This window comes from Montipora capricornis, chromosome 4, assembly GCF_036669925.1.
Source record: "Montipora capricornis isolate CH-2021 chromosome 4, ASM3666992v2, whole genome shotgun sequence".
Taxonomy (NCBI): Eukaryota; Metazoa; Cnidaria; class Anthozoa; order Scleractinia; family Acroporidae; genus Montipora; species Montipora capricornis.
Genome location: NC_090886.1, coordinates 18,195,362 through 18,205,833, shown reverse-complemented (window position 1 = coordinate 18,205,833; position 10,472 = coordinate 18,195,362). Strand labels below are relative to the sequence as shown.

Genomic DNA, 10,472 nt, shown 5'->3' with positions numbered 1-10,472 from the left:
AAGTCTTGAAAGAGCGCCTCACTATCTCCTCGGGAATATCGCGCCAAGCCTGGTTTACCCATGGAACGAACGAGGTGTCTGGGAACGAGATTGCACCATCACAGATCGTGTAAACAAGCTTGTCGTATGACACCATAGCAAACTTGAGACAAAAACGCAAGTGGATTTCTTCTTGTAGCAACAATTTCCAAGCAAAAACACCGTACGCATTAAAGGGAAAATCTTGCATGAATTCTTTGCTCTGAAAACCACGCCAAAGGTCGTTGATCGAGCTTGGGATACACTCCCCGATAAGCTCCCCGTTGAACAGATTTGCCTTATCTTTCCTCCAGCGACGGAACCATCGACTCGCTGATGCCATATTCTCCGGCGATCTCGGAGTTACTTTCTACAGCTTCTGCTTCGGCGACTATTTTAAGCTTAAAGGCGAGGTTGTAAGGTTTCCAGTCGAATAACTTTTTATAAAATGCTTCGCTTGCACGAAGACACGTTTGCTGTGAGGTCCGCAATTGTTTAATAATATTCGTCACCTCACAATCACGTTGCTTGTTTGTTTCTTATCTTTCGTGTTTATTTGATTCCTTTAAGGATAATTTTTCAGTCAATGTCCATTTGAGGTAAAAATTACCGAGTAAAATGAGCAACATTTCGACCGAACTTCGGCCATTATCAAGCTTAAAAGTGAAGATAAAATTTTTCCATACACATAAATATAAAACTAAAAAGTAAAAGTATGTAAAGTATGAAAATGTACAAAAGGGGGTGTTAAAAACATGCTAGAATAAAAATGGATTAAAACACTTTCGCACGAATTGAGTCTGACTGCACGTTCAGGCTTGGTCTCAGTTCATTAATTAAAAACATTTCATAAATGAGACAGTCAAACTTGCTCTTGCACTTTTTTAAGATGGTAAAATTCCTCGTAAGGTCATTGGGCACATAGGAATGTTCCACGCGGAAATGCTTTCCAATGGAGGAAGACGCATTCTTGTGCTGGTCAACGCGTTGATGCAAATGCCGCCGTGTGTAACCAACATAACCTGCATCACACAGGTCACATTTAAACTGATAAACAAGGGATTGTTGGTTGACAATGGGAGGCTTGACTTCGCGCGGTTTCAGATGCTGTTTAATCTTGTGGCTAACAAACACGGGCCGGACGGTCACTTCAATTTTCTGGCTCAGATCTCTAAGTTGTGCTCTTACAATATTGGCTGAAGAACGGTCCTTAAATGGGAGAACCACGGGAACCGCTTTTAATTCGTTGTTAACAGCTGGTAACTCGAGAACAGGTTGATCAGAAGCTTTGACTGCAATAAAGCGCAAGATGGTGGAATTAATTAACCTGTCTGGATAGCTAAGACGAGAAAACACCATTTTGAGCCGATCACATTCATCGGAAAAGTATGACCAGTTAAATGAGAGGCGGAAGGCACGATCAAGCACAGTTTTCAATAAGCCACGCTTGTAGCGATCATCAACTTGGCTCTTGTAATGCAGCAAAAGGCCAGTGTTGGTAGGTTTGACATACCACTGTTAAAGAAACAAGGCCTTGACTTTGTTTTTAAAAATTTTCGACCTATCAGCAATCTTTCCTTTGTTTCAAAATTGGCTGAAAGAGTGGCAGCTGATCAGATCCAGTCCTACTTAAATGAGAATGATCTTTTTCCTACATTGCAATCTGCCTATCGATAGCACCACAATACAGAAACCGCCCTACCTAAAGTCAAGAATGACATTTTGATGAGCATTGAAGATAAGCATGTCACATTACTTGTGCTTCTCGATTTAAGCGCCGCTTTTGATACTGTGGATCATCGGATTCTCTTAGATCACCTCCAATTTGATTTTGGAATTTCAGGTTCTGCACTTAATTGGTTTGAATCGTACCTCTCTAATAGAACCCAGTGTATCTCTATCGATGGTGTTCTATCGAATACTTTTAATCTTAAATTTGGAGTTCCACAAGGTAGCTGTCTCGGGCCATTGTTATTTTCTCTCTATGCTAGCAAGCTTTTAAAGATCGTCGAGTCATATCTTCCTAATCTTCATTGTTATGCAGATGACACACAACTGTATATCGCGTTTAGACCATGAAATGATTTGGAGGAAACTGCTGCCTTAACTGCCATGGAATCATGTATTGCTGATATCAGTCAGTGGATGCACACGGTTAAGTTAAAACTGAATTCAGATAAGACAGAATGTCTTCTAATTGGAACGCGACAACAACTTCAGAAAGTCAGCAACATCAGTATGTTATTGGTTGGCGAATCCCAAATTGCTCCATCATGTGAAGATCGAAACTTAGGAACCTGGTTTGACTCGAAAATTAGTATGCTAAGTCCTATTAACAGAACTTGCTCATCTGCTTTTTATTATCTTTATAACACGTAGAATTAGGAAATATTTAAGTGGTCCAACTACCGAATCATTAGTTCATGCTTTTATAACCAGTAGAGTAGATTATTGTAATAGCCTATTATATGGCCTCCCGAATTCACATATCATGAAACTCCAACGCATACAGAATGCCACAGCTCGGCTGGTCATAGGAGCACCAAGATTCTGTCATGTTACACCATTGCTTTTTAACCTTCATTGGGTCCCGATTAGTTACCGCATCAAGTTTAAGATTTTGCTTTTGACATTGAAGTGTTTATATGGTCTAGCTCCTAATTACCTGATTGATTTAATTTGCATCAAAAAGCAATCCAGATACTCCCTTAGGTCAAATGACTCTTTATTACTTGAGTTACCTAGCATTAAGACCCGTCCAACCCTTGGCGATCATGCATTCCAGTCAGCTGCACCTTATCTTTGGAATGCATTACCTTCAACAATTCACAACATAAAGACATTGGACACTGTTAAGACTGCTGTTAAAACTCATTTTTTAAATTTAGCTTTTAAATAGGTTTTTCTATTCATGTCTCCTTTTTAATTTAGCTTTTAAATAGGTATATGGTTGTAGTTTTTAATAGTTTCTTATGTTTTTATTTCATGTGACGGTTTGACATAATTTTATTTTAAAATATTGTGAAACGCAACTGAATATATTCATATAGAGGTCTGCACTATATAAATGTAATTATTATTATTATTACACTTTGGTTTGGATTTGTGTAGATTTGTTAAGGAGCTGTGTGCCCAGAAATTCCATTATTCTCAATCTCCATAGTGAACTTAACCGAGGGGTGGCAGTGGTTAAGAGTCTCGAGGAATTCATTAGCTGATGCTATATTTGGCACAATAATTAACGTGTCATCCACATATCTCCTGTAGTATGCGGGCATCTTGCCATCGCGCTCGAGCGTTTCTTCTATGCTGCACATAAAAACGTTCGCCAATAAGGGTCCGAGCAGGGAGCCCATAGCGACACCTTCTGTCTGCTCATAGAGTTGACCGTTGAACAGAAAACGTTGGTCCTTCGTTGTGGCTCTTAGGAGATCAACCAGGTCTTGCTTACTGAGGTTGAGGCCGTGCGTTACATTGAACCAAGCGTTCATGAAAGCTTTATCCGCAAGAATATGTATTGTCTCTTCCAGTGGTACATTGGTGAATAATGAAGAGACATCGAAAGAAACGAGCATATCGCCACTATTGATTGTCAGTCCATGGACTTCATTGTCGAATTCAAAGGTATCAGTAATTGTGTATTGGTTGATAGAAAGAGGTTTGAGCTTGTCGTCTAGCCATTTCGCCAGAGCAAAGTTGTACGTGTTAGTAGCGGACAAAATAGGTCGCATGGCTAGTTGTTGCTTATGTGTTTTGGGCAATCCGTAAAGGTGTGCTAACCTGGAACCCGATGGGCGAACAGAGTCTACAACCTCAGCAGGGAGGATTCGGCGAACAAGTGATTCTAGTTCCTTCTCTTTCCGTAGCAGAGGGTGATAGTGTTTCGGAGGTCTACCTCTACTCTTTGGTCTCTCCTAATCAACCATTATGAATTTTGTTGTGTTATTTATCGATGCATCAGCTAGCAAACGTAAGTATTCATTGTTGTCCATCACTACCACCCCCGATCCTTTGTCAGGTTTAGTTACAATTATGTCTTCACGCTGCTTCAGCTGGTGAATTGCTTTTAAGAGTGTCTTTGAGGGCTTTGGACCTTTTCGATGAATATAGTTCAACGTCACAATCGAAGAGTTGACGCTGTGAGATCGCGAAGATGTTCAGGTATGTGTGGCTCGAATTTCCAGAAAGTTTTCTCAAAGCTCGCCTTCACATCAATCGTGGACACATGCTTCGGGAAGGCAAAATCCAAACCACGGCATAGCGCAAGCTTTTGGAAGAAGTTGAGCTCGTACGAAGAGATATTAGTGATGTGTTCGTCGTTGTCCTTCTCTCTGGATAATAGACGTGATATTTTCCTGATATGAGTGTCCAAGACTTCTTGATGGTACTTCTTACGAAGCTCGGTCATCGATCTTAGAATGCAGACATAACGGAAAAAACTGTAGTTTGACGTATCTCATTATAAATTGTGTTAATCTCCAACTTGAGTGATCAACCTGTTCTCGAGTTACCAGCTGTTAACAACGAATTAAAAGCGGTTCCGGTGGTTCTCCCATTTAAGGACCAGTCTTCAGCCGATATTGTAAGAGCACAACTTAGAGATCTGAGCCAGAAAATTGAAGTGACCGTCCGGCCCGTGTTTGTTAGCCACAAGATTAAACAGCATCTGAAACCGCACGAAGTCAAGCCTCCCATTGTCAACCAACAATCCCTTGTTTATCAGTTTAAATGTGACCTGTGTGATGCAGGTTATGTTGGTTACACATGGCGGCATTTGCATCAACGCGTTGACCAGCACAAGAATGCGTCTTCCTCCATTGGAAAGCATTTCCGTGTGGAACATTCCTATGTGCCCAATGACCTTACGAGGAATTTTACCATCTTAAAAAAGTGCAAGAGCAAGTTTGACTGTCTCATTTATGAAATGTTTTTAATTAATGAACTGAGACCAAGCCTGAATGTACAGTCAGACTCAATGCGTGCGAAAGTGTTTTAATCCATTTTTATTCTAGCACGTTTTTAACCCCCCCTTTTGTACATTTTCATACTTTACATACTTTTACTTTTTAGTTTTATATTTATGTGTATGGAAAAATTTTATCTTCACTTTTAAGCTTGATAATGACCGAAGTTCGGTCGAAACGTCGTGCATTTTACCCGGTAATTTTTGCCTCAATTTGTTTTAAAAGCCAATGTCCATTTGTATTTTAAATTCCATAGTTGATATTACACATCAAGACCAAAAATGGCTCTCGGCTTATAGCCGAGTATTATGCATTTACAATTCATGTCAATCAAGTTGATTTTTTCCGCAAGAAGTTTGGGGTCTCGGCTTATAGCCGAGCTGGGCTTGTAGCCGAATAAGTACAGTAATGTAACAATGGGTTTTCCAGAAACACCTCGCGCGAATTTTGAAATCTGAACTGCATGAATATGTGCAATGCGAGCTGCAAATGAAAACAAATCAAAATGAAACTTATTATGCCTTACGGCCATATATTAAAAGGCCACCTTTGCATTTTGGCTTTCTTGTGTGAAATTATTTATTTTTAATTTCGCATCGCAACAGGAGACCCCGGTCTGCCTGTCTGGTCAGACTGGTCGTTTGCCGGTCAAAGCCTGAAATTTACCAAACAAATGTGCGATGAACGGCGCTTATCTGCTGGCTTACCTTTCAATTCTTAAAGTAGCAGTATCCTTTGTAGTCCAAACAACAAAATAACAAAATTTTCATTGTGAAAAATACTTTTCTCCTTGAACCTGGTGCCAGTGTACATGATCTTTCATCAAGGTATAGCCCTGTTCACTTTCACATCTCTCAAGACAAAAAGTTGCTGAAGATTGGACTGCCTCCTCAATGGTCATGTTACGGTCAGTCACAGTGTTTAAGGGCACTTTGCTTCAAGGACATTTTCCTCATCAACAATGCCATCTGGAGAGGCACCAAGAATTCGAGAGGAATGGAACCGGATCCCACTGTGTTGCACTCTTTTTCCTGTCTTGGCAGTAAATGCCTTGATGGCTTCTTCTTCATTATTTACTCCCCATTGCACTGCCTTTACCCTTGACAAGTCATACTCTCCCAAAAGCCGTTTAAGAAGTGAGGGAGTAACTCGTTTTGCTGTGAGGACAACACCAAAGTTGCCAGTGGTTAGGCAGCCCTTTCTAGCTAAATGCCAGGCAGAGTTATCACGTGGGCCAACTGTTAAGTCACTGATTTTTACTATTTCTTCGCTTGATTTTCTGCAGCAACGAACCAAACAATCTAGTTGCTCTTGAGGCCCTCTAGTTTTAAGAAACTCTTCGGAGAAAATTATCTCCTCAATTGAAGGAATGGGAAGCCCAGCTGAAACAGGTGGTTGCCCAGGGCTCAAGAGCCAACGAAGGCCCGTAAACCTGCCATACTCCTTCAAATCTTTGTAAAGCTCAGCACGGTCAATATCAGTTGGCTTTCTCGATAACGGAGAATACTTCTTAGGTGGAGGAAACATGGCTTGTGAAGATAAAGAAGTGCTTGATTTTCTTTTCCTCCACTGACATTTGACATCAGTGCGGCTAAGATTAGAAATGCCATGAACAAAAAGTGTGACACCATGAGTGTGCTTGTACGCATCTCTTGGGCATTCACATTCAGTCGATTTAATTTCGTGTTGCTCATCCATTGTCTTAAAGAAATGGTAATTGCCGAGGCTAGGAATGCGTTTGAATAACTAGAACTACTTGCAGAATAAGACATCACGTCTTGAGTATCACATTCGAATGTTTAAGAATCTTGAAATATATTTCACTCTTTGAGCTTCATCAGTCAAACAGAACCTCATGTAAGACGCATTAAAAAGGTTTGTGTCTTCCCAGATGTCATCTAAACCAACACAGGGTAACTTATTTTACATGGTCTTGCGCCACTATCGCGCGGGGGATGCGGAAGCAATTCCACTCCCTCTTAGAGTTCATGAATGAACCTGGTACTTTGTCTATCCGAACACCCTCAAATATTTGCCTCAGCATGGCGTCGTTGGAGTAAGACCCGGTAATGTTCATCTCGAATTTCTGCACTCCTTGACGTTTCTCCGATATAAATATCACCACACTCCGCACATTTTATTTGTGTAGAGAGAGAGAAGGCTGATTGAGAGGGTGAAAGACCATTACATCGACCAAAGGAATGGAGGAGAGAGGAAAGAGAGCAAGAGAGGGTGATAAAGAGAAGCAACTGGTACAAGAAGAACGGAAACGAAGCGGTAATATTTGTACAAACGACACCGAAGTCACAGCTACACAGGAGGTACCAGGAAGAAATAAAGCGGCAAGGTTTCAAAATCAAGGTGGTAGAGAAAGCTAGTGTTGCGATTAAAAAGTTACTCCAGAAATCCGATCCATTTAAATCACAAAAATGTGAAAGAGAAGGTTGCCCAGTGTGTAGAGAAGGTGGGAGAGGACCTTGTGATCGACAGAGTGTGACTTGTGAGATAAAAAGTGCAGAGTGTGGCGATATTTATATTGGAGAAACGTCAAGGAGTGCGTATACAAGAGGCAAAGAACACATGAAGTCACTAGCCAAAAGGGGAAGAGCGGTCAGTTTTGTGGAAGCATTGTAAAGAGAAACACAACAGTAGAACGCAGAAATTCGAGATGAACGTTACTGGGTCTTACCCCAACAATGCCTTGCTGAGGCAAATATCTGAGGGTGTTCGGATAGACAAAGTACCAAAAGGTTGTTTCCGCGTCTCCCGCGCAATAGTGGCGCAAGACCGCGTGAAATAAGTTACCCCGTGTTGGCCTACATGACATCTGGGAACACACAAACCTTTTTGATGCATCTTATATGAGGTTCTTTTTGACTGATGAGGCTCGAAGAGCGAAATATATTTCAAGATTCTTAAACATTGTTATTTTATTTTTACACTTTCTATATGTGCGTCGAATGTGATACTCGAGATGTGATGTCTTTCTTATTCTGCAATTAGTTCTAGATCATCCATCGAAGATAAAACAAATTAAAACAATGAATCATTTCAAGTAAACAAGCTTAAGTGAGTCACACGATGCGCACAAGCTGAACTTCCAGCTATTTCATTTTGCTTGACACTCCCAAGCATACAGAAGGCTAGCATTTAATGAATGTGATTGTTGTTATTGGTTAAAATAAACAAAATAAAACTAATGAGGGCGGGTGCAATTTTCTAAGTACACAGGTTGAGATTGTTATATGCCCAGGTTATAAGTTATCACAAAAGATATCGTAACGACTTGTGTTGAGCCGCACCCTTTTGCTTAAGTTTTGGGCCAAAAATCACGGGTGCACCTTATACACAAGACCATTGCTTTCAGAGGGAGTAAACTGGCTTGTAGGGATCACAAATTGAACTGAAAACCTTCAGTAGCTAAAGATTGGACACATTGAAACCTGTTGTTGATCACTGCTTTCAGTGGTTAGAAGTGGTGGCTCCCAAAGGAGGTGTTTGTTTGCATCTTCAGGTTCTAAGCCCGAATTTTTCTCACAAGTAGTTCTTTCAAGCGTTCCATTTGCACTTTGTTTGAGCAGTTAAACTCTCACTGGCATGTAATCTCCATTTCTCCGTACAGCTGCTTACAATGTTGTTTACGAAGATCACCTCAACACTGATTTCTCCACTCTGTGCAAGAAAATACCACGCTATTGGATTTTTATGCAATTGATGGCTTCCATACGTCGTGATAAAGATGATATCCATGCACAGCTGATGTGAAAGTGAACGTTTCCATGTCCAGACTTCCCTCGTTAAATGACTGGGTGGTTACCAAGCAAACGTTTTGCATCAATCTCCTGCACTTTTTCATGCAAATTCTATTGTTTTAATTTCAGCTGTGGGCTTTAGCAATGAAGACAAATGTTGTTAGTCACAGGGAATAGGAAAAATGGATTAAAAAGAAGCTTTTAAAAGGTATTTTCAGAGTTGATTAACTTGTTAATGTTGCTGGAAATACGCAACATTAGATTTTGTGCGAACAAATGACCAGCTTTTCTTACAAGAGTGCTTTTTTGGAGTTCTTATTTTGGCAAGATTTCCGCACAGGTCCCTACTTCATTATGCATACACTCCTTTGTTTCAAGAAAACAATAGCGATAACAATAGACGTCCTTTGGGACTGTGGCACTTTGTTCTTTCTTTTTAGAGGTTTTTTTTCTATATCTATATGGACTTAAAAAAAGCCGGTCGAACTTCTGTCTGAAATACATAAATTCGAACAGTTTTTCCTGCAATTTCGGCACTTTTCCTGCAATTTTACCCATTTTTCTGTTTTAGAATAAGCGCAAGAAGTGGAGTTTCAAGCAATCGTTGTAATAGGGTTCAGATTTGCAAACATAACAAACAAACCAAATAAAAGTACTGTCATAAGAAATGTAATGGCTACCTGCTCTTTTTATCGTGTAATTGTTCTTCCTGTCTGCTTAAAGATTCGCCAAGACACTGCAAAGTGTATATTTTCTTCCGTTCCTGTATTTAGGATCATGAACGGTGCATTTAGAGGGATTTTGCGATTTATCGCTCTTTGTAGAGATCGGCAATATGCTCAATGATACTTCCAAGTGAATAGCTTTCGTAGAGATCCTTGGATGTTCCCGTACGAGGCATACTTCGTTTCACTCCCCATCATGTCTTTTCAATGCCCGGCTGTGGGCTCGTTTGTCTGGGTCGACGAAGTTTAGGCGATGGTTAACTGCGGTGAGATGATGTTAGCCCTTGTCTTGTAGGCAGTTGTAAACTTTCCAGCAACAGGTCGCTAGGGCTAATATTTTTTCAAGGAAAGTTTACGGTCAGAAAATTAATATGTGTTCTGGTGGATTGAAGGCTATCCATTGCAGTTTTTTCTTGAGCATCGCGAAACAGATTCATCTCCCGATGCAGCACTGTGTCTTTACCAACTGACCGCGTTTTCACACAGGTTTTGGACACAGAAGACGGAAGTAAATTGTTTTCTTTGCACCACAGTATGCACAACTCTGGAAAGGCTATAAATTAAAGCAGGGACAATTTCCAAATGATCAAATCTCCCATTGCTGTGGCCCTTTTACTTCGGTAGCCATATTGATTATTACGAAGACACAAGTTTGCTTCAAAAGAAGGGAAATATGAAAGTTTCCCGTGAAAGATGCACCAATCAGGTCACAGTTGAAAGGTCACAGTTCACAGCAATACTGGAAAACCTAAAACTATCACAGGGACTAACCTTAAGCCTAAACAGTGCCTTTAGTCGTAATTAGGGTTACGGTTAGCATTATTAAAGGGATAGGTTGTTTCAGGAGTAGTAAAACAGGGATCTCTTAACGGTAACCTACAAGTGTAGGTTCGATTGTAGGTGCTTGGCGTGGCACGTGTATATAATTACAGTCGGACCTCGATTATCCGGATTTCTCGATTATCCAGACTTTTTCTCTGGTCCCAATTTTGTCATGAATATTTATTAGTCAT

The 10,472-nt window shown here is 40.5% G+C and overlaps 1 pseudogene; it reads right to left on the bottom strand.

Annotated features, from left to right (window-relative positions):
* Positions 1–792: 792 nt before the first annotated feature.
* LOC138044519 (uncharacterized) lies at positions 793–3,374 on the bottom strand (annotated as a pseudogene).
* Between the last annotated feature and the right edge of the window lie 7,098 nt (positions 3,375–10,472).